Source organism: Stomoxys calcitrans, chromosome 1 (assembly GCF_963082655.1).
Source record: "Stomoxys calcitrans chromosome 1, idStoCalc2.1, whole genome shotgun sequence".
Lineage (NCBI taxonomy): Eukaryota > Metazoa > Arthropoda > Insecta > Diptera > Muscidae > Stomoxys > Stomoxys calcitrans.
Window position 1 is genome coordinate 147,088,741 of NC_081552.1, and position 23,668 is coordinate 147,112,408.

Here is a 23,668-nt window from a genome sequence, read left to right on the forward strand (position 1 = left end):
GTAGAAGTGGAAATCGGGCGTAACATATACATGACAGCTGTATCTATCTGATCCGATTTGTATAAAATTCACCAGTAGTGTCGAGAGTCATAAGAGAATACCTCGTGGGAATTGGTAAACAAATGACGATGTTATTACAATCGGATGAACATTAAGAATGTTGGACTGAGTTGATTAATTAATTTGTATCTCCTTCAAATATGGCTGTCCTAAAGTTTCCCTAATTGTGTTGAAATTTGATGAAATAAGGAATATTTTGAGGCAAGTATGAAAATATCGATTCGAAAAAAACAAAAATATTTAAACTATGTATAACAAAATTAAAAATTTACGTAATTCTCAAAAAAAAAAAATCTTAAAGCGTTTTTTTATCCATTAATTTGATTTAAAGTTAAGGTGGTTCGAAATTTCGATAAAAAGTTTTAATCCTGACAGTATGGCAAACCTGTATTACACGGACCTAGAATCATGCTCTTTCTTTAGTTTTTACATACAAATACTAAAACATACATACAACACATTATACAAGGAAAAAATATCCGTATCTGGGTATAGGTACCTATTACGAAAATGTGTAACCCTTTCAGGAGTAGGCTCAAAATGAACTCCAAAGACCCAAAAGCTGAGGTGGTGGCTTCAAACCGTAGCATGTTATCTGCCCCTCTTATAGGTGTGGGTGCCTTTACACATGTAGTCGAGAGTAATGCTTCAAGCACACAACTAGTCATCAGACTAATTATTGAGGAAGAGACGGATAATTCGGAGGGATGCACAGTTCGACCCCAGCCTTTAAGTAAAGGTGGTGTTTCCGATTTAGATTCCGACAGAGACTGTGTCAATGAAACAGTCATCGCAGCCGAATCGAGAGAAGATAACAGCGGAATGACGTAGGAGGTTAGCGTTGGCTTTGTTACGCACACAAGAATACCGAGAAAGCAATCCGGGGGTCGACGAAGGAGACAGAGGATTATGTACCGGCAGCGCAATCGGGCGAAAGTGCAGGATGGTGGAAGAGATGGAACTGACATCCTAAGCACTTCGACGTAAGCTGGGAAGAGAATCAGATCTCTCAAAGAGCAAACACAGCTAAGACACTAAAAAAAAGGCTCCCCTCTGTCAAGTACTCTGGGAAGACCAGGTCATCTCTCCCGCAATGGAGACTCCAGACAGGGTCCTGAGGAGGGAACGTAACAAAGCCGGAAAAGGAGCTATGGAAAGGGCCCCTGAGTCTTTATGGACTTCCAAATGGATACCGCATCACGGAAGGGGAAGATAGTCGCTGAAAAAGGTAAGGAGCCGCCCTCTTATGCAAGGAAGTACAGTAGAGATGAGATGACTTATGCAGTCATCGATATCGGCAGTGCATCCGGTAGGAATCCACCAGATCATCTGTCTCAAGTGAATTTTCTGGTAAACGAACGAGTTTTCGACCATGTTTTGAACTCGAAAGGGGCTCCACCCATACGGATTATCAGCTGCGAGCATAGAGGGGATATCTCAACGCTGCGCTTTGCATCAGCGGAATGTATTGATACCGTCAAAAAGCTCGTTGGAAGTATCAACACTTCCTGGGGCGCAAAGCTCGACCTTGTGAGAAAGATCGACATCCCCCAGCTCACAAAGGCGACGGTCTTCATCAAGGATGTGGGTGGCGAATTTTAGACGGAACGCATGTTGGAGATCTTAAACAAACAAAACCACGAGTTGGCCGTGGAGAAATGGGAGGTCTTCCACAGTGAAGAGAAGGAGGATGGAACTCTCCTTGTGTTGGGCATTGATCAGGTCTCTGTGACAAGTTTGGTTAAGACTAAAGGCATGGCGTACTACGGGACCAAGGCCGTCTTTTTCAAGATTGGGAAGACTAGGATAGGAAACTATCCTTATATTGAGTCGTCAGGCGGTACAGGGGCAGGATAATTAATACCGCCTAACAAACAGGTGGCCGACGACGGACCCATCACTGTTTTTCTCAAGATTCTGAAGACTAGGATAGGTACAGATCCTAATGTTCAAACATCAGGCAGTGCAGGGACAGGATTCTCAATGCAGCCTAACGAACAGGGAGCCTACGATGAGACCGTCATCTACTCCCAAAAAGCCAATTTACTTAAGATTTGGAAGGCTAGGATAGGCAATTATACTAATATTGAAACACCAGGCATTACAGGGACGGGAAACTCAATACAGCCTAACGAACAGGGAGCAGACGATGGAACCATTACCGCCTTTATATAGATTCGGAAGATTAGGATAGGCAAAGAACATTATGATGAAATACAGTGACGGGAAAGTCAATGCAGCCTACTGAGCAGGGAGCGGACGATGAGACCATCAACTACCCCCCAAAAACGCATCTAATGGAGGGCCAATGATAGAGGTCAACCAGATAATCAGCAAGGGCAAGATTCACTTTGCCTTACTTCAGGAGCCATGGACGACCCGGAATAAAGTTTCTGGATTGAACCATATCAACTACCAATTATTTTAGGCTATCTCTGGTACTCGGCCAAGGACCTGCATTATTTGTCATAACAATTTAAATTATATGTTTTCCCCAGAGGTTTCAACGTTGAATGCAACAGTGATGAGCCATACCTGGCGTCACTTTATCTACCGTTCGACTCTCCGACATCGCCAGCCATGTCGGAGCTGCAATGGTTGGTGAGGAAGGCAAAATAGTTAGGAAATTAGGTAATAATAGGGTGCGATGCGAACTCTCACCACTTTTCTTGGGGAAGTACCAACATTAATTTGCGGGGCCAAGCCCCGGCAGAATTCTTGAATACTAACGACCTAATAACGCATAATATTGGTAACACCGCTACCTTTGTTAATAGGATTAGGGAGGAGGTTTCAGATGTGACAATATGTTTGGAAAATCTAATCGATGAGGTTCAGGATTGGAGGGTCTCCATGGAGCACCTCTTCATTTACCATCGCAACGTTAGGCTTAGAATAGCATAGCCATCGCCAAATCCGATAAGCTTCCGTAAAAACTTGAAAACAAACTGGCCAAAGTTCGGAAGGCTACTGAGAAGAAGACTTATGCCAGGTAATTTGGATTGTCTAAACATGGATGACATTGACGACAATGTCAACCAGATAAAAACTGCGCTAGGAGGTCTTTCGAAGATATTTGCCCTCTTCGGGAAAGGAAATCAGCCGAAGAAAAACCCTGGATGGCCGGGAAAGAGGTCCGCAGACTTTTTAACAGAGCACGTCGTAAAAAAGTGGAAGTATATTGGGATGTGTATTACGCATGGCTCTTGCAATACAATAGGATTACCAGGACGGCAAAAGGATACCTGAGACGACACTTGAGGTCGAGTGCCAGACAATATTGCCATCAGGAAGATCATGTTACATGGATGGATCAAATTTAGAGCACAGAGTGGGCCAGGGGATCTACATTGAGAACCCAGGGACTGACATCTGTTTTAAACTGCATGACCATAATACCGTTTCTGCAGGCAAAAATCGGGGCGATCACGGAATGCGTGAGTTGGTGCGAGGACGTCAAGTGAGAAAATCTTTACGAACAGTTAACAAGCCATCAGGACAATAACGCGAAGAAAGGTCACAAACAGTCTTGGAGTGTAAGGCGAACATTAAGGCCTTATCTGGGTCATAGCGGAGTAAGGGGAATTGAGAGAGCAGACGATTTGGCAGTGAAGGCCTGAGGACTGCCGTCAATAAACTTGGTTAACCCGGAGGTATTACTGAACGTAAGTAAGAAGGAGGTCAGTATAGCTTTCGATAGCATAACAGGACACAGGACTGTGTGATCATTTATGCAAAATCGGTGCTGTAAGTGATATCACGTGTAGGGTATGTGGGGAAGATAACGAGACGTTGGAGCATTTCCTATGCCATTGCCCGGCTTTCGTGGCCAACAGACACCGGCACTTAGGTGGGGGCACAATGCCAGACATGAACCAACTTAGGGGCGTCGTATGGAAAACAATTAAGGATGTTATAACTAGCACATATTTCCTAACTTAGGTTTTCTTTTTTAAGGTCCTTATTTGTATTTAGAGCGCATATTTGTATTTAGGTGTACGTCCATAGTGTCATGGCGGGGATTAATGTCAGCACCCTCTTTCCGTTCTTGAACTTATTTAAACTGGAAAGAGATGAAGGGTCTGTTTTTTTGTATTATACGTTTAATTCAAGTCAGGTGTACTGTAAAGATGTCCAGTGCCAAGTTGTTATCGATATTACGCAATAACAGTTCATATAATGGGCATTGCAATGTACTGTTAAAAAAACAGGGGTATTATTGGGTTGCCCAAAAAGTAATTGCGGATTTTTCATATAGTCGACGTTGACAAATTTTTCACAGCTTGTGACTCTGTAATTGCATTCTTTCTTCTGTCAGTTATCAGCTGTTACTTTTGGCGTGCTTTAGAAAAAAAGTATATTTGATTAAAGTTCATTCTAAGTTTTATTAAAAATGCATTTACTTTCTTTTAAAAAATCCGCAATTACTTTTTGGGCAACCCAATATTTCTCGTTGGTACAGTTGCTGTGTTTCATTTCAGTTCTATCCAAGACATAGCAAGACAGATGTCCTGGATAGAATTTCAGTGCAAAATTTTTCTTGGATAGTAGTATATGGGGAAATATATGATTTTTTGTGATGTGAAACAAATTTTTTAAATCTACTTATCGTGAATTAAAGGATTTGAAAATACCTTCGAATGACAAACAATTTTTATACCCTCCACCATAAGATGGGGGGTATACTAATTTCGTCATTCTGTTTGTAACTACTCGAAATATTCGTCTGAGACCCCATAAAGTATATATATTTTTGATCGTCGTGAAATTTTATGTCGATCTAGCCATGTCCGTCCGTCTGTCCGTCCGTCCGTCCGTCCGTCCGTCCGTCCGTCCGTCCGTCCGTCCGTCCGTCCGTCCGTCCGTCTGTCTGTCGAAAGCACGCTAACTTCCGAAGGAGTAAAGCTAGCCGCTTGAAATTTTGCACAAATACTTCTTATTAGTGTAGGTCGGTTGGTATTGTAAATGGGCCATATCGGTCCATGTTTTAATATAGCTGTCATATAAACCGATCTTGGGTCTTGACTTCTTGAGCCTCTAGAGTGCGCAATTCTTATCCGATTGGAATGAAATTTTGCACGACTCGTTTTGTTATGATATCCAACAACTGTGCCAAGTATGGTTCAAATCGGTCCATAACCTGATATAGCTGCCATACAAACCGATCTTGGGTCTTGACTTCTTGAGCCTCTATAGGGCGCAATTCTTATCCGATCAGAATGAAATTTTGCACGACGTGTTTTGTTATGATATCCAACAACTGTGCCAAGTATGGTTCAAATCGGTTCATAAACTGATATAGCTGCCATATAAACCGATCTTGGGTCTTGACTTCTTGAGCCTCTAGAGTGCGCAATTCTTATCCGAATGGAATGGAATTTCGCACGACGTGTTTTGTTATGATACCCAACAACCTTGCCAAGTATGGTTGAAATCGGTCAATAACCTGATATAGCTGTCATATAAACAGATCTGGGGATTTGACTTCTTGAGCTTCTAGAGGGCGCAATTCCTATCCGATTTGGCTGAAATTTTGCATGACGTATTTTATTTTTACTTTCAACAACTGTGTCAAATAAGGTTCAAATCGGTTCACAACCTGATATAGCTGCCATATAAACCGATCTGGGACCTTGTTTTTTCTCACATATATCGTAAAAAATTTTCACAAAGTTGTGTTACGCACGCTACAAAAAATTTAAGTGTCTTTTGAGGTGAGTGTATTTGTTGGTCATTATACCCTCCACCATAAGATGGGGGGTATACTAATTTCGTCATTCTGTTTGTAACTACTCGAAATATTCGTCTGAGACCCCATAAAGTATATATATTCTTGATCGTCGTGACATTTTATGTCGATCTAGCTATGTCCGTCCGTCTGTCTGTCGAAAGCACGCTAACTTCCGAAGGAGTAAAGCTAGCCGCTTGAAATTTTGCACAAATACTTCTTATTAGTGTAGGTCGGTTGGTATTGTAAATGGGCCATATCGGTCCATGTTTTGATATAGCTGCCATATAAACCGATCTTGGGTCTTGACTTCTTGAGCCTCTAGCGTGCGCAATTCTTATCCGATCAGAATGAAATTTTGCACGACGTGTTTTCTTGTGATATCCAACAACTGTGCCAAGTATGGTTCAAATCGGTCCATAACCTGATATAGCTGCCATATAAACCGATCTTGGGTCTTGACTTCTTGAGCCTCTATAGTGCGTAATTCTTATCCGATTGAAATGAAATTTTGCACGACGTGTTTTCTTATTATATATAACAACAGTGCCGAGTATGGTTCAAATCGGTCTATAACCTGATATAGCTACCATATAAACCGATCTTGGGTCTTGACTTCTTGAGCCTCTAGAGGGCGAAATTCTTATCCGATTGGAATGGAATTTCGCACGACGTGTTTTGTTATGATACCCAACAACTGTGCCAAGTATGGTTCAAATCGGTCCATAACCTGATATAGCTACCATATAAACCGATCTTGGATCTTGACTTCTTGACTCTCTAGAGGGCACAATTCTTATCCGATTTGAATTAATTTTTGCACGAAGTATTTCGCCATGATATCCAACAACTGTGCCAAGTATGGTTCAAATCGGTTCATAACCTGATATAGCTGTCATATAAACAGATCTGGGGATTTGATTTCTTGAGCTTCTAGAGGGCGCAATTCCTATCCGATTTGGCTGAAATTTTGCATGACGTATTTAATTTTTACTTTCAACAACTGTGTCAAATAAGGTTCAAATCGGTTCATAACCTGATATAGCTGCCATATAAACCGATCTGGGATCTTGACTTCTTGACCCCTAGAGGTCGCAATTATTATCCGATATGCCTGAAATTTTGTACGATGGATCCTCTCATGACCATCAACAAACGTGTTTATTATGGTCTGAATCGGTCTATAGCCCGATACAGATCCCATATAAATCGTTCTCTCTATTTTACTTCGTGAGCCCCAATGGGCGCAATTCTTATACGAATTGGCTGAAATTTTACACAGGTCTCCAACATATAATTTAATTGTGGTCCGAACCGGACCATATCTTGATATCGTTTTAATAGCAGAGCAACTCTTTTCTTATATCCTTTTTTGCCTAAGAAGAGATGCCGGGAAAAGAACTCGACAAATGCGATCCATGGTGGAGGGTATATAAGATTCGGCCCGGCCGAACTTAGCACGCTTTTACTTGTTTTAAGCTAATTTTGCGATCTTCACTTCAAGAGTGTTATTCCATGATTTGAAGATTAACAAACGACATTTTTAAATTTGTCTCTAAACAACACAAAATTCTTACAATTCTTTATCTAAAGCCGTGAACCCTATGTGGCGTGACGGACATTAGCTTATAAATGAAAAGAGTTGTATTTATTTCAATGGAATAATGCATGTTATCATTTTTTAGCAACATTTTAGAGAAGTTTTATGCTTTAAGATCAATTTTTAAATTAATATTCAATTATATATATATAAATTTAACATTTTGATTAGTAGTTTATGGTCTCTAAATGCAAAAGTGGATATTGGCTCGTATGGCAGCTATATTTAATTATGGAGCCATCAGAGCCATATTCGATATGGGTACTCGAAGGAATCAAAGTGCTTCGAACAAAAATTTTCAAATTAGATACAAATTGAGACATTTATGAGCTTAAAAGGAAAAATAAGAACATGCAATGAAAAAACTTCTCTTCTAATTTTAAAGAGTCGCAAACTTAATTTAAAGTTGATCAAATTTTCAACTGTTTTTATTTTAAATAGTAGGTTAATAGATCTTTAACTTTGTGTCTTTTTATAAAAGATAAAAATTTAAACTCAAGGTCAAAATATCGTTTAAGATTAGGAAATTGACCTTGGTACAAGACAACAGTGAACCGTAGTTAAAGACGCAAAATAGAATAACAAATAGGAGCGTCTTGAGATGTCTGGTTTTTAAAGGTTAAGATGTTAAGCCTAACAAGTAAAAACGTGCTAAGTTCCGCCGGACCGAATCTTGTGCACCCTCCACCATGGATCGCATTTCTACTTTTTCCAATATCTTTTTATAGGCGAACAAAGGATAATGGATAAAAATTGCCATGCTATTGGGGCCATATCAGGTTATGGACCGATGAAGTCCATACTTGGTTAGGATGTTGGAGACCATAGAAGATGTCATTATGCAAAATTGCAGCTAAAACGGATAAGAATTGCGCCCATAGGAGCTCAAGAAATAATATCGGGAGATCGGTTTATATGATAGCTATATCAGATTATCGACACGCATGTTGAAGGTCGTAGGAGAAGCCGTTGTACAAAATATCAGCCAAATCGTATAAGAATTGCGCCCTCTAGAGGCACACGAAGTATAATAGGGAGATCGGTTTATGTGGGAGCTATATCAGGTTCCGAACCGATTTGAACCATACTTGCCATAATTGTTGGAAGTCAAAACAAAAGACCTCGTACAAAATTTAAGCCAAATCGAATTGGAATTGCGCCGTCTAGAGGCTCAAGAAGTCAAGAACCGAAATCGGTTTATATGGCAGCTATATCAATTTATGAACCGGGTTTGACCATACTTGCCATAGTTATTGAAAGTCACAACAAAGTCACAAACGAAATTTCAACCAAATACGATAAGAATTGTGCCTTCTAGGGGCTCAAGGAGTCAAGATCCAAGACCGATTTATATGGCAGCTATATTATAATATGTACCGATGTGGCCCATTTACAATCCCAACTGACATAAGTTGATAGGAAGTATATGTGCAATATTTCAAGCGATTAGCCTTACTCCTTCGAAAGTTAGTGTACTTTCCACAGACAGACAGACAGACGGACGGACATGGCCATCAAGAATATACATACATTACCTAAGACCAACATTTCGATGTGTTACAAACGGGATGGCGAAGTATACCCCGATCTTGTGGTGGCAATCTATGAACTAAAATAAAAATCAATCAGCTATTAAAATTTGAAACGGATGGTCATTTCCGTTAGCACATAGGAAATGAAATGTTAAAATATCATATTTATTTCAAAGTTTTGGTTCTTTGGCTCGTTTTCATTGCTAAAATCCTACGAATAAGGAAAAAATCTTAAATTTCCGGCCAACTTTTTTTTTAGTGTATAAAATATGTATGTTCTTGATTGTATTGACAATCTGATTGGATCCAACAATGTTCATCCGTCCGTTTGTCTGTGGAAATTACGATAGCTTTTGAACGAATTAAGATATCTGCCAAAAATTGGCACCGATACTTCTTATTGATGTAGGTCGCCATATCGGTTCAGATTTGCCCCCATATTAGCCGATCGCCGATTTTGACTTTTTGAGCCCTTAGGGACCAAAATTTTCACGCAATTTGGCTGAAATTTAGCACAACGATTTATGTTATAACTTCCAATGTATGTACCGAGTATGACCCGAGTCGGTCTTTAAACAGATATAGCCCTCATATGAACCGATCCTTCGAGTTGCCTTCTTGAGCCACTATGAACCTCAATTTCCATCCGATTTGGTTGCAATTTGGTATGTGAATTATACAACACTCACGCTAAATCCCACCCAGATAGGTTCATATATGTATAAAGCACCCACATAAATCGATCTGAGGATTTAACTTCTAGTGCTCCTATAATCTTTAGTGTTTGCCGTATTTGGTATGAGAAGTATACTTGTGGCCTCCAATACTCATAAAATGATATACAATAGTTCCTTCAAGACCGATGTCCCGATATAACCACTAGAGACCATTAAAGCCTCAATTAAAACAATTCAAACACAAACTGAGTTAACAAGGGTACATTTTAAGCAGAATCCCAAGATTCGGCTTGGCCGCACTTAGGCAGTCTTTACTTGTTTTCTATATGCAGTTTAAGTTCTGGAATGGGCCAAATCGTACTACATTTGTATATAGCTGCCAAACGGACCTATATCCCTGTATTGGCTCTTGAACCCGTAACATTCGCATTTATTATCCGATTTCGTTGAAATTCGGAACAGTGAGTTGTACTATTCCCTTCCGATATCCACACCGAATATGGTCACTTTCTGAACATATTTAAATATAGCTGCCGTATATATAAATTGGCAGATCGATTTATAATAGTCAAAATATATGAACAAACTACCTTATATGGAGTCAAATAAAATTAGTGGAAGATTTATCATGATCAATATTAATGCCAATTTTACGTGTTTTTATTCCCACTATCATTGTTTTTACCATGACGTAATTATGTTTGCAACACTCTGACATATACAAAGAAAAAAAATGGCCAACAATTTAAGATTTTTTCCCTATTCGTAGAATTTCAACAATGAAAACGAGCCAATGCACCAAAACTTAATAATAATCATCATATTTTCAAATTTAGTTTCCCATTTACTAACGACCATGACCATCCGTTTCATGGTCATGAAACCGGCTGCCAATCCCATGGCAGCCGGTTGTACGTACCGGGAGAGGCACATCCCGGAGTGCCTTCTCCGCACTAACACCTGCAGCTTGCACAGTTGTCACGGCTACAATGTGCTACGTAAGGATCGCTCAAGGAATGGAGGTGGGGGATTGGCCTTCGTTATACACCATTTCGTGCAGTATAGACCTATCTCGCCTGCGCTTGACGCTAGTGACCCATACATGGAATGTATGGGGGTAGCAGTCAGGTCTGGTACTGCCGACATAGAGATATACAACGTGTATATACCGCCGGTTGGTAGCTGTGTCCCGATTAATGGCCAGGCTTACAACCCCGACATAAGTGGGTTGGTATTTGGCCATAATCGTCTGGTTCTGGGGGATTTTAATGCGAATCACACGTCATGGCATTCTCCCCTAGGTAACGACCAGTGTGGCATAGCTTTGGCAAAGCAGATAGATAGCTCCACGTATTGCACGGTGAATGAGGATGCCCCCACTAGGATTACGAGGAGATGCAGCAGCTCGCCAGACATCTCAATTGCATCCCCTGATCTTCTGAGTGACGTCTCCTGGCAAGCCGTCATCTCTTTGGGGCCAGACCACCTCCCCATAATTCTCTCCATCGACCGACCACCCGACTTCATAGCCTCTGAGCGCGGGACGTTTATCAATTATAAGAAGGCCCATTGGACTGGCTTCAGAGTATACCAATCGCCGCTTCAGTGAACTGCCACCCCCCTCTGATGTGCTTGTGGCCGAGAGGAAATTCCGAAACATCATTAACGCAGCAGCCGCTCGCTTTATACCAGCCGGTCAAATACCGCAAGTGCGACCCAATTTCCCGGCGCAAGCAGTGGTACTCGCAGACGAGCGTGATGGGATTCGTGCTATGGACCCCGCTAACCCCAGAATCAGTGAGCTGAATCTGGAAATAATCAGGGTAGTCAACGAACATAAGCGGAATTTGTGGCTGGAACACTTGGAGCAATGTAACTTAGGCACCGGTGCAGGCAAACTGTGGGCCACTGTTAAGTCACTCTTGAACCCCGGTAGACGGGACGACAGGACCTCAGTCACTTTTGGCGAGATAACCGTGACTGATCCGAAGAGATGCGCCTGGTTGTTCAACCGTCAATTTATTGTGCATCCCCATATAGACAGGGCAAGGAGGAGAGCCATTCGCCGTATTCGTGGTCTCCGAGCCGATGAACAGCCATCACAATTTACCGTGGGCGAAGTTACGAATGTCATCCGCGGCGCCAAATCTTCCAAGGCGTTGGGCCCCGACGGAATCTCTACATTGATGCTCAAGAATCTGGATTCACCTGTTGTTGAGTACCTTACCACTGTCCTCAACCTGTCATTGAACACTCTTATAGTTCTCGATGCCTGGAAAATGGGCAGAGTGATCCCGCTACTGAAGCCTGGAAAAGACACGAGCTTGGGGGAGTCGTACAGACCGATCTCCCTTCTCTTACCAGTGCCAAAGACGCTTGAAGCATTGCTCCTCCCGAGCCTCGTAGGAGAATTTCCATTCGCCGAGCATCAACATGGATTTCAGAGACTGCACAGCACAACAACAGCTTTGCATGCCATCACCACACACATTTGCCGTGGCTTCAATCAACCCAGGCCATGTGATAGGACGGTCCTCGTGGCACTGGACCTATCGAAGGCATTCGACATCACGTCCCTCCAGCCAGACCTGAAACGATGGCTCGCGAATTATCTGTGTGGTCGCCAGTCATTTGTGGAATTTAGGGATAAGAAGTCGAAACACCGTAGCGTGAAACAGGGAGTTCCCCAAGGCGGGATGATATCTCCGGCTCTATTTAACCTCTACCTATCCTCCATTCCACCCCCTCCAGACGGCATAGAGATCGTATCATATGCGGACGATTGTACGATCATGGCATCAGGCCCCCCACCCACTGATGACATCTGCGATAGGTTGAACGTCTACCTCAACGAGCTTGCCTCATATTTCGCTGCAAGAAATCTGAAGATATCCGCCACCAAATCTTCAGACACACTTTTCACTACAAATACGCGTGAGGTGAATTCTGAGCTGACTGTGATGGTCCATGGAGAAATGATTCCGACCATCAAGTGTCCCAAAATATTTGGCGTCACATTTGACAGCTCTTACACTTTCTGCCCACATGCCACAGCAATCTGCAATAAAGTCAAAAGTAGAAACAAGGTCCTCAAGTCACTCGCTGGCAGCACTTGGGGTGCAGACAAAGAAACCTTGATGACCACGTACAAAGCAATTGGCCGGTCTGTGGTTAGTTATGCAGCGCTAATGTGGTCACGTCAACTTTGTGACACGCAGTGGAATAATATTCAGATCTGTCAGAATGCCGCCCTCCGAACTGCGACGGGCTGTCTCCTCAGTTATCATGTGGACCACCAGTGCGAAGACATAACTATTGGGTTGCCCAAAAAGTAATTGCGGATTTTTCATACAGTCGGCGTTGACAAATGTTTTCATAGCTTGTGACTCTGTAATTGCATTCTTTCTTCTGTCAGTTATCAGCTGTTACTTTTAGCTTTCTTTAGAAAAAAATGTAAAAAAGTATATTTGATTAAAGTTCATTTTAAGTTTTATAAAAAATGCATTTACTTTCTTTTAAAAAATCCGCAATTACTTTTTGGGCAACCTACATGCTGTCTAAGCAATACCTTTTGGGCTGTTATCGCCGAAACCATCCAAATCATCATCTTGTCGATAGATACCCACCGCCCAGAAGCCTTAAGGTAGATCTTCACGACCTAGAGCGTGAGGTTCAGCGCTACAAGAGAGAACATCTAGATCAAGCGGGTCTGAACAAAATTCATGCAGACACGGTAGCAGACGCGGTAATTGGCTACTGGGTGAATGTAGTCCTAGGAGAACAACCGCCACCCATTGCACCCGAAGAAATAGACCTCCCCCGGCAAACCAGAGTGGTTCTGGCTCAATTACTTTCCGGCAGATGCAGCCACCTCAATACTCACAGAGCTAGGATTGATGCCGACGTGCAAGATGTATGTCCCGATTGTAACCAGGGACCGCACGATACACGTCACCTGTTTAACTGCCCGGCCTGACCCAGTCGACTCAGACCCAGATCACTGTGGACGCACCCCATCCTAGTCGCAGAGTTCCTGGGTCTTGACACTCAACAGAATCAAGCAGACGAAAGATAGAACACAATAAACTGCTACAACAACAACAGCCATCCGTTTCAAATTTGGATCGCTGAATGATTCTTATTTTGCTTCACGGATGACTGTCCAACTAAGTAAAAAACAACAAGTAAAAGCGTGCTAAGTTCGGCCGGGCCGAATCTTATATACCCTCCACCATGGAGCGCATTTGTCGAGTTCTTTTCCCGGCATCTCTTCTTAGGCAAAAAAGGATATAAGAAAAGATTTGCTCTGCTATTAGAGTCATATCAAGATATTGCACTCTTTGGGAGCTGTATCGGGCTATAGACCGATTCAGACCATAATAAACACGTATGTTGACGGTCATGAGAGGATCCGTCGTAAAAAATTTTAGGCAAATCGAATAATAATTGCGACCTCTAGAGGCTCAAGAAGTCAAGATCCCAGATCGGTTTATATGGCACCTATATCAGGTTATGAACCGATTTGAACCTTATTTGACACAGTTGTTGAAAGTAAAAATAAAATACGTCATGCAAAATTTCAGCCAAATCGGATAGGAATTGCGCCCTCTAGAAGCTCAAGAAGTCAAGCTTGGCGCAGTTGTTGGATATCATAACAAAACACGTCGTACAAAATTTCATTCCAATCGGATAAGAATTGCGCACTCTAGAGGCTCAAGAAGTCAAGACCCAAGATCTGTTTATATGATAGCTATATCAGATTATGAACCGATTCGAACCATACTTGGATATCATAACAAAACACGTCGTGCAAAATTTCATCCCAATCGGATAAGAATTGCGCCCTCTAGAGGCTCAAGAAGTCAAGACCCAAGATCGGTTTATATGGCAGCTATATCAAAACATGGGCCGATATGGCCCATTTACAATACCATCCGACCTACACTAATAAGAAGTATTTGTGCAAAATTTCAAGTGGCTAGCTTTACTCCTTCAGAAGTTAGCGTGCTTTCGACAGACAGACGGACGGACGGACAGACGGACGGACATGGCTAGATCGACATAAAATGTCGCGACGATCAAGAATATATATACTATATGGGGTCTCAGACGAATATTTCGAGTAGTTACAAACAGAATGACGAAATTAGTATACCTCCCATCCTATGGTGGAGGGTATAAAAATTTTACCTAAACAAGTTAAAGCGTGCTAAGTTCGGCCGGGCCGAATCTTATACACCATCCACCATGAATCGCATTTGTCGAGTTATTTTCCCGGTATCTTGTTTTAGGCAAGCACATGATAAAGGGAAAGAATTGCTATGATATTGGAGCTATAATATCAAGTTATCGTCCGATTGAAACCATAATTCAACGGAATGTTGGAGACCATAATAGAAGTCGAAGTGTAAAATTTCAACCAATTCGAAAAAAAATTGCGCCCTTAAAGGGGTCAAGAAGTAAAATAGGGAGATCGGTTTATATGGGAGCTGTGTCATGCTATGAAACGATTCAGATCATAATTTACACGTAAGTTGAAGTTTATGAGAGAAGTCGTTGTACAAAATTTCAGCCAAATCGGATAAGAATTGCGCCCTATAGAGGCTAAAGAAATCAAGACCCCAGATCGGTTGATATGACAGCTATATCAAGTTATGGACCGATTTAAACCACACCTAACACAGTTGTTGAAGTCAAGATCCAAGATCGGTTTATAGGGCAACTATATCAAAACATGGACCGATATGGCCCATTTACAATCCCAACCGACCTACACTAATAAGAAGTATTCGTGCAAAATTTAACATCTTTAAATTGAGGTTGCTAATTGGCTCGAATCTTTAAAATATCAAAGGACAAACATTTTTTAGTGTAGGCAATGAATCCTGAAAACTATATATTTTAATGATACCAATGAGCAAGTCACGTTCGTTCGAAGGACTGTCTGTTAAAAGCGTGCTTACTTTCATACAAGTGAGGCTAGCCGCCATTGCAATAGCAATTAAGGTGGCAAATTTCGTCGAAAACAATGGAATTTTTTAAATTCTGAAAGGGGGGCTAAGCACCCCCAGAGGCTTTTCTACTTTTGCGGTCTGTCATATAAACCGATCTCCCGATAATGCTTCGTAAACCTCTAAGGGCGCAATTCTTATCCGATTTGGCTGACATTTTGTACAACGTCTTCTCCAAAGACTTTCAATATACGTATTAAATATGGTCTGAATCGGTCTATAGCCTGATACAGTTCCCATATAAATCAAACCCCTGATTTTACTCTTTAGCCCGTAAACGGCGCAATTCTTATCCGAATTTTGCTGAAATTACACAAAGACTTTTACTATGGTCTCCAACATTCAATTGAATTAAGGTATAGCTCCAATAGCGAAAATTTGTCATAAATGTGTTAAAATATATAAGGATATGTTGATCACGTTTTTTACAACTATAAACAGAGTAAAATTTATGCAAAATTTTGTCCATGAACATTCCATTCTCAATGATAAGGGGTCTCCTTTTTCTAAACGAATCCGACCGGCGTGGCGTAGTGCGGCATCTCTTTGGGGAGAAATTTTTACATGGCTGCCATACCATTTTTATACCCTCCACCATAGGATGGGGGTGTATTAATTTCCTCATTCCATTTGTAACACTTCGAAATATTTTTCTAAGACGCCATTAAGATATACATCCGAGATCGTCATGGCATTTTAAGTCGATCTAGCCATGTCCGTCCGTCCGCCCGGGTTATTCTTATTGAGCTTCTACAGAACGCAATTCTTATCCGTTTTGGGTGAAAATTTGCACGTAGCGATTTGTTTTGACTCTTAATAACTGCGCAAAATATAGTCTGAATCAGTCCACAACCTGATATGGCCGCCTTATAATCCGATCTCCGGAGCTCGAGCTTCTAAAGGGCGCAATTGTAGTCCGATTTGGCTGAATTTGAAAATTTGCCCGTGTTGCTTTGGTATTACTTTCAACAACTCTGGCAAGTATGGTCTAAATCAGTTCATAACCTGATATAGCTCCCATACAAATCGATCTCCCAATTTCCTGAGCCTCTTGAGGACGCAAGTATTTGGCTAGAATATTGTATTTGCCTGACTTCTAAAAGTCACGTCAATTACAGCCCATATTGGTCTTTAATTTGATATACATAGCTTTTATATATTTGGAAAAGTCATTCAAAGAACTTGTCGTATACCATCTATGGTGGAGGTTATATAAGATTCTGCCCGTTGGAATTAAGCGCGCTTTTACTTGCTTCAAATGGCTTAGTGCCTCAAAAATGTCGCCAGAATTAGGAGGGAATAACCATCGCTGACGTTGCTAACCTCTGCCTCCTACTAAAAACGGAGTACCCTGCTTTATATGTCCAATTGACTTTCGTACTTTAATCCCAAATGGCAAATGTCTCCAATATAGTCCCGATAGGAAGATAGTCCGGCTTGATGCCGGTGTTGTGTTGATAAACTATACCTTGCGCTGAGAACCAAGCCTCGCACTTGTAATTCTAATACACAACCAACTCTGGGCCCATTGCGCTCAGTGTTCGGGAATAGTAGCAGTTTTTCTGGTCATGGATCGATTTACGTATACATTTATGTGACATACACCATGCTGGGGCTAGCGTATCCTACAAAACAAGCCACAGGGGAATCTCCTGCATCCGCACAAGTACAACTACGTTCTCGTAATAGTTGTACGGTTGAGTGCTTCCTTTTCGGTTGCCTACACCACCATTGTTACTGTCGCCATAAAAATAAGTGGCCACATTATGCCTACAACCTTTTTATCTTGAGCGAGTGTGTCTAATTTTCTTTACAGCAGAAGCGGCCACAGCTAAAACTTGTCGCGCAATGACAACGCCATGGCAGAGGAGATGAAGCGAACGAAAACACAAAAATGTGGCTTTAGGAAAGAAGGATGACAACGCGGCTGAATGCACACATAATATCAAAGAGGCGACCAACACCATCACCCCCTTTCTCACTTGCGTGCCCCTCACAACAAAGCTATTGTTATCAAAAACCCCTGCCCCTATGTACCGTTGTCGTTTATAACATGACTTCAGGCTGCCAACCCCAATATGGTTTGTTTGCTTTGGTGAAAAAGTTGCCTTCTCGAGGATAGAACCAATTTTGTGAAAAATGTCCTGGCCTCTGGTGTGTTCGTCTGTCGCATGTGTCTTTATTCACCACGGACACCAACACCAACAACGGCAATGATAAAAAAAAACGAAGTTGGCCACGAAATTGGGTTCGTTTTCATTTCATTATTGTGAGAGCATCGCGAATGCTTTGCTAGTTTGCTTTGGCTCGAATTTATTGAGAAAGTGAAGTTTTCGAGTTCCACATCTTTTTTCCATTTTCACTTTGAGTTGTGAGCATTGTTGTGGCATTACGCTCACTATTGCATCGGCCAGGACGTTATGCCTTGGAAAATGTGGCCAAGAGGGTGGATTGACTTGAGGGTGGATTTTCTTAAGTTTGGTGTTTCGTTAGCTGCTGCTATTGCTGGTGCTCGATATTGGTGTTGTTGAAAATTCCACTTGGCTTTCTCTTCATAACTTTCTGGTGTTTTCTCATTTTGCGTTGTTTTTGAAGTGCAAAGAGGAGTTGGGGGCGGAGGTTAAATAACATTGAAAGCACAAATTGGTGGAGTACGAGCAGCATAGATTGGGGTGGCGTGGTATGCAATAAAATGGAATGAAGGAAACAGGCCCACTGCAATTATTATCTCGTCGAGCCCAATAATATTGATTAACTTCCATGAAGAAATTTTTAAAATATGCTTACTACGCTTACGAATTCTTCGTTTTGGTAGGCTTTTACTATAGGTTGTTACTTGATTTTTATATAAAAGAAAAAAAGGAGACAATATTAGGCTTATTTACATTTTTTTAATAATCACCTTCTTTGCTTCCTTTGTTGTTGGTTTACCTTCAAATTTGTTTTAGATATTTGGATGGATTTTGGTAGTATTGAATTGCTTTATATTGTATTGACCTTTTTGTATATACACTATACTTTTTTTCCACATACATACGTAACTCACATTCACACTTGGGTATGGATTTCAGATTTTTGTATAATTGAATTTTTTATCTTAAATTTTTATAATTTTTTTCAGCACTTTAACACACGATTCACTTTTTCAGGAATTAGAGAATATATATATATGGTCGCATCTAGGTACATCTAATATACACATGAATTGCTGGATTGGTTTCTAATAGGGTTTTCCCTTTTTTCTATCAGATTATTTGATTTCAATTGAAATAAATTTTAATGCACTTTTTCATCAGAATTTCATCAAACTGAAGCAGTCGAACGAATTTTCGTTTTTCTCACTTTTTTCTTTGCCACTTAGTATATATTTTCACCCAGTTTCAAGGTAATGCCAAAAAATAAACTACCAATTATTTTGGGCGCTTTGAACGCGCACGCACGCACTTGTATTTCAAGTCAATACGTCCGTTTTCAGCCGTGGCCGTTACTCCACTGAAAAGTGAAAAGTTTTTCCAACGAAAACTTTGGCGTTTTTCCACTGGCCGCTCTCGCAAACTTTCACTCTTGCATGTGCTCTTGGCAGAGGTACGAGTAAGTGCGGCACATGAGCATTCCGTCGTGTATTTTCCCCCAACAACATGCTGTTCCTTCCGCTCTGTTTGGATTTACTACATTGGGTGGGATTCGGAGATATTTATATTTTGTTACTCGTATCACTCATGGCAACTTGTCTTTATACTCTCGGGCTCTCTCGTGGCTGTTGTGTTATTTCATTGTCGTCATTACACATGTTGTTGGAAAGCTCGCTAAAGCGGACAAGTAAACGGTTTCGTACTGTTTTGTTTTTATACCCTCCACCATAAGATGGGGGGTATACTAATTTCGTCATTCTGTTTGTAACTACTCGAAATATTCGTCTGAGACCCCATAAAGTATATATATTTTTGATCGTCGTGAAATTTTATGTCGATCTAGCCATGTCCGTCCGTCTGTCCGTCCGTCCGTCCGTCCGTCCGTCCGTCCGTCCGTCCGTCCGTCCGTCCGTCCGTCCGTCTGTCTGTCGAAAGCACGCTAACTTCCGAAGGAGTAAAGCTAGCCGCTTGAAATTTTGCACAAATACTTCTTATTAGTGTAGGTCGGTTGGTATTGTAAATGGGCCATATCGGTCCATGTTTTGATATAGCTGTCATATAAACCGATCTTGGGTCTTGACTTCTTGAGCCTCTAGAGTGCGCAATTCTTATCCGATTGGAATGAAATTTTGCACGACTCGTTTTGTTATGATATCCAACAACTGTGCCAAGTATGGTTCAAATCGGTCCATAACCTGATATAGCTGCCATACAAACCGATCTTGGGTCTTGACTTCTTGAGCCTCTATAGGGCGCAATTCTTATCCGATCAGAATGAAATTTTGCACGACGTGTTTTGTTATGATATCCAACAACTGTGCCAAGTATGGTTCAAATCGGTTCATAAACTGATATAGCTGCCATATAAACCGATCTTGGGTCTTGACTTCTTGAGCCTCTAGAGTGCGCAATTCTTATCCGAATGGAATGGAATTTCGCACGACGTGTTTTGTTATGATACCCAACAACCTTGCCAAGTATGGTTGAAATCGGTCAATAACCTGATATAGCTGTCATATAAACAGATCTGGGGATTTGACTTCTTGAGCTTCTAGAGGGCGCAATTCCTATCCGATTTGGCTGAAATTTTGCATGACGTATTTTATTTTTACTTTCAACAACTGTGTCAAATAAGGTTCAAATCGGTTCACAACCTGATATAGCTGCCATATAAACCGATCTGGGACCTTGTTTTTTCTCACATATATCGTAAAAAATTTTCACAAAGTTGTGTTACGCACGCTACAAAAAATTTAAGTGTCTTTTGAGGTGAGTGTATTTGTTGGTCATTATACCCTCCACCATAAGATGGGGGGTATACTAATTTCGTCATTCTGTTTGTAACTACTCGAAATATTCGTCTGAGACCCCATAAAGTATATATATTCTTGATCGTCGTGACATTTTATGTCGATCTAGCTATGTCCGTCCGTCTGTCTGTCGAAAGCACGCTAACTTCCGAAGGAGTAAAGCTAGCCGCTTGAAATTTTGCACAAATACTTCTTATTAGTGTAGGTCGGTTGGTATTGTAAATGGGCCATATCGGTCCATGTTTTGATATAGCTGCCATATAAACCGATCTTGGGTCTTGACTTCTTGAGCCTCTAGCGTGCGCAATTCTTATCCGATCAGAATGAAATTTTGCACGACGTGTTTTCTTGTGATATCCAACAACTGTGCCAAGTATGGTTCAAATCGGTCCATAACCTGATATAGCTGCCATATAAACCGATCTTGGGTCTTGACTTCTTGAGCCTCTATAGTGCGTAATTCTTATCCGATTGAAATGAAATTTTGCACGACGTGTTTTCTTATTATATATAACAACAGTGCCGAGTATGGTTCAAATCGGTCTATAACCTGATATAGCTACCATATAAACCGATCTTGGGTCTTGACTTCTTGAGCCTCTAGAGGGCGCAATTCTTATCCGATTGGAATGGAATTTCGCACGACGTGTTTTGTTATGATACCCAACAACTGTGCCAAGTATGGTTCAAATCGGTCCATAACCTGATATAGCTACCATATAAACCGATCTTGGATCTTGACTTCTTGACTCTCTAGAGGGCACAATTCTTATCCGATTTGAATTAATTTTTGCACGAAGTATTTCGCCATGATATCCAACAACTGTGCCAAGTATGGTTCAAATCGGTTCATAACCTGATATAGCTGTCATATAAACAGATCTGGGGATTTGATTTCTTGAGCTTCTAGAGGGCGCAATTCCTATCCGATTTGGCTGAAATTTTGCATGACGTATTTAATTTTTACTTTCAACAACTGTGTCAAATAAGGTTCAAATCGGTTCATAACCTGATATAGCTGCCATATAAACCGATCTGGGATCTTGACTTCTTGACCCCTAGAGGTCGCAATTATTATCCGATATGCCTGAAATTTTGTACGATGGATCCTCTCATGACCATCAACAAACGTGTTTATTATGGTCTGAATCGGTCTATAGCCCGATACAGATCCCATATAAATCGTTCTCTCTATTTTACTTCGTGAGCCCCAATGGGCGCAATTCTTATACGAATTGGCTGAAATTTTACACAGGTCTCCAACATATAATTTAATTGTGGTCCGAACCGGACCATATCTTGATATCGTTTTAATAGCAGAGCAACTCTTTTCTTATATCCTTTTTTGCCTAAGAAGAGATGCCGGGAAAAGAACTCGACAAATGCGATCCATGGTGGAGGGTATATAAGATTCGGCCCGGCCGAACTTAGCACGCTTTTACTTGTTCTATCTACTTTATGCTTTGTCTTTTCGTCTTTTGGCTGTTTTTGCACTGTTTTGTTACAATTTGGCTCATTTGTTTTCATTTTGTTTCGATGTGCATAATAAAAAAATTGGATTTTTTCACAGTATATTTCAAAAACTTTCGTGTGTGTCAGCAGCGTAGGCTAAGAGGGGTCCGATATTGCTGGTTCCTTCCACTGCTGCTTTATATTGTTCCCTTACCGCCAAAATGATTTAAATAAAAAACAAGTAAAAGAGTACTAAGATCGGCCGGGCCGAATCTTATATACTCTCCACCATGGATCGCATTTGTCGAGTCCTTTTCCCGGCATCTCTTGTTAGGCAAAACAGGATATAAGAAAAGATGCTCAGCTATTAGAGCGATGTCAAGATATGGTATGGTTTGGACCACAATTAAATTATATATTGGAGACCTGTGTAAAAAGACAGCCAATTCGAATAAGAATTGCGCCCTTTGGGGACTCAACAAGTAAAATAAAGAGATCGATTTATATGGGGAGCTGTATCAGGCTATTGACCGATTCAGACCATAATCAACACGTATGTTGATGGTCATGAGAGGATCCGTCGTACAAAATTCAGGCAAATCGGATGATAATTGCGACCTCTAGAGGCTCAAGAAATCAAGATCCCAGATCGGTTTATATAGCAGCTATATCAGGTTATGAACCGATTTGAACCTTATTTGGTACAGTTGTTGAAAATCATAATGAAATACGTCATGCAAAATTTCCGCCAAATCGGATAGGAATTGCACCCTCTAGAAGCTCAAGAAGTCAAGAACCCAGATCGGTTTATATGACAGCTATATTAGGTTACATACCGATTTGAACCCTATTAAGCACAGTTGTTGGAAGTCATAGCGAAACACGTCGTGCAAAATTTCATTCCAATCGGATAAGAATTGAGCCCTCTAGAGTCTCAAGAATTAAGACCCAAGATCGGTTTATATGGCAGCTATATCAGGTTATGGACCGATTTGAACCATACTTTGCACAGTTGTTGAATATCATAACAAAACACGTCGTGCAAAATTTCATTCCAATCGGATAAGAATTGCGCTCTCTAGAGGCTCAAGAAGTCAAGACCCAAGATCGCTTCATAGGGCAGCTATATCAAAACATTGACCGATGTGGCCCATTTACAATCCCAGCCGCACTACACTTATAAGAAGTATTTGTGCAAGCGGCTAGCTTTACTCCTTCGAAAGTTACTGTGCTTCGACAGACGGACGGACATGGCCAGATCGACATAAAATGTCACGACGACCAAGAATATACTTATGGGGTCTTAGACGAATATTTCGAGGTGTTACAAACAGAATGACGAAATTGGTATACCCCCATCCTATCGTGGAGGGTATAACAAACAAAAAGGCATTACATTCGGCCGGGCCGAACTTTGGATACCCGCCACCTCGGGTACATATGTAAACCCCCTTTCGCCACAATTCGGTGAAAATTGGATAACATATGCACCCAAAATATAAGTCACTGTTGAATTTTGTATTTCAAATTTCAACAAAATCGGGTAATAAATGAAGCTTTTATGAGCTGTAGATCCTTAATCGGCATATTGGTCTATACAACAGTTATATCCAAATACAGTCCGATCCGAACCATATTTGGGATGGATGTTGGGAGACCCTAAACT

The 23,668-nt window shown here is 41.1% G+C and overlaps 1 protein-coding gene across 5 annotated transcripts in view; it reads right to left on the bottom strand.

Annotated features, from left to right (window-relative positions):
• The window catches only part of LOC106089736 (potassium voltage-gated channel protein Shab), a 666,380-nt gene extending 647,811 nt beyond the window's left edge, over positions 1-18,569 (bottom strand). For all 5 annotated transcript variants that reach the window (XR_009396471.1, XM_059360498.1, XM_059360497.1 and 2 more), the window contains exon 1: positions 18,511-18,569. The gene's annotated coding sequence lies outside the window, so the exon portion shown is untranslated. The remainder of the gene's footprint in view (positions 1-18,510) is intronic.
• Between the last annotated feature and the right edge of the window lie 5,099 nt (positions 18,570-23,668).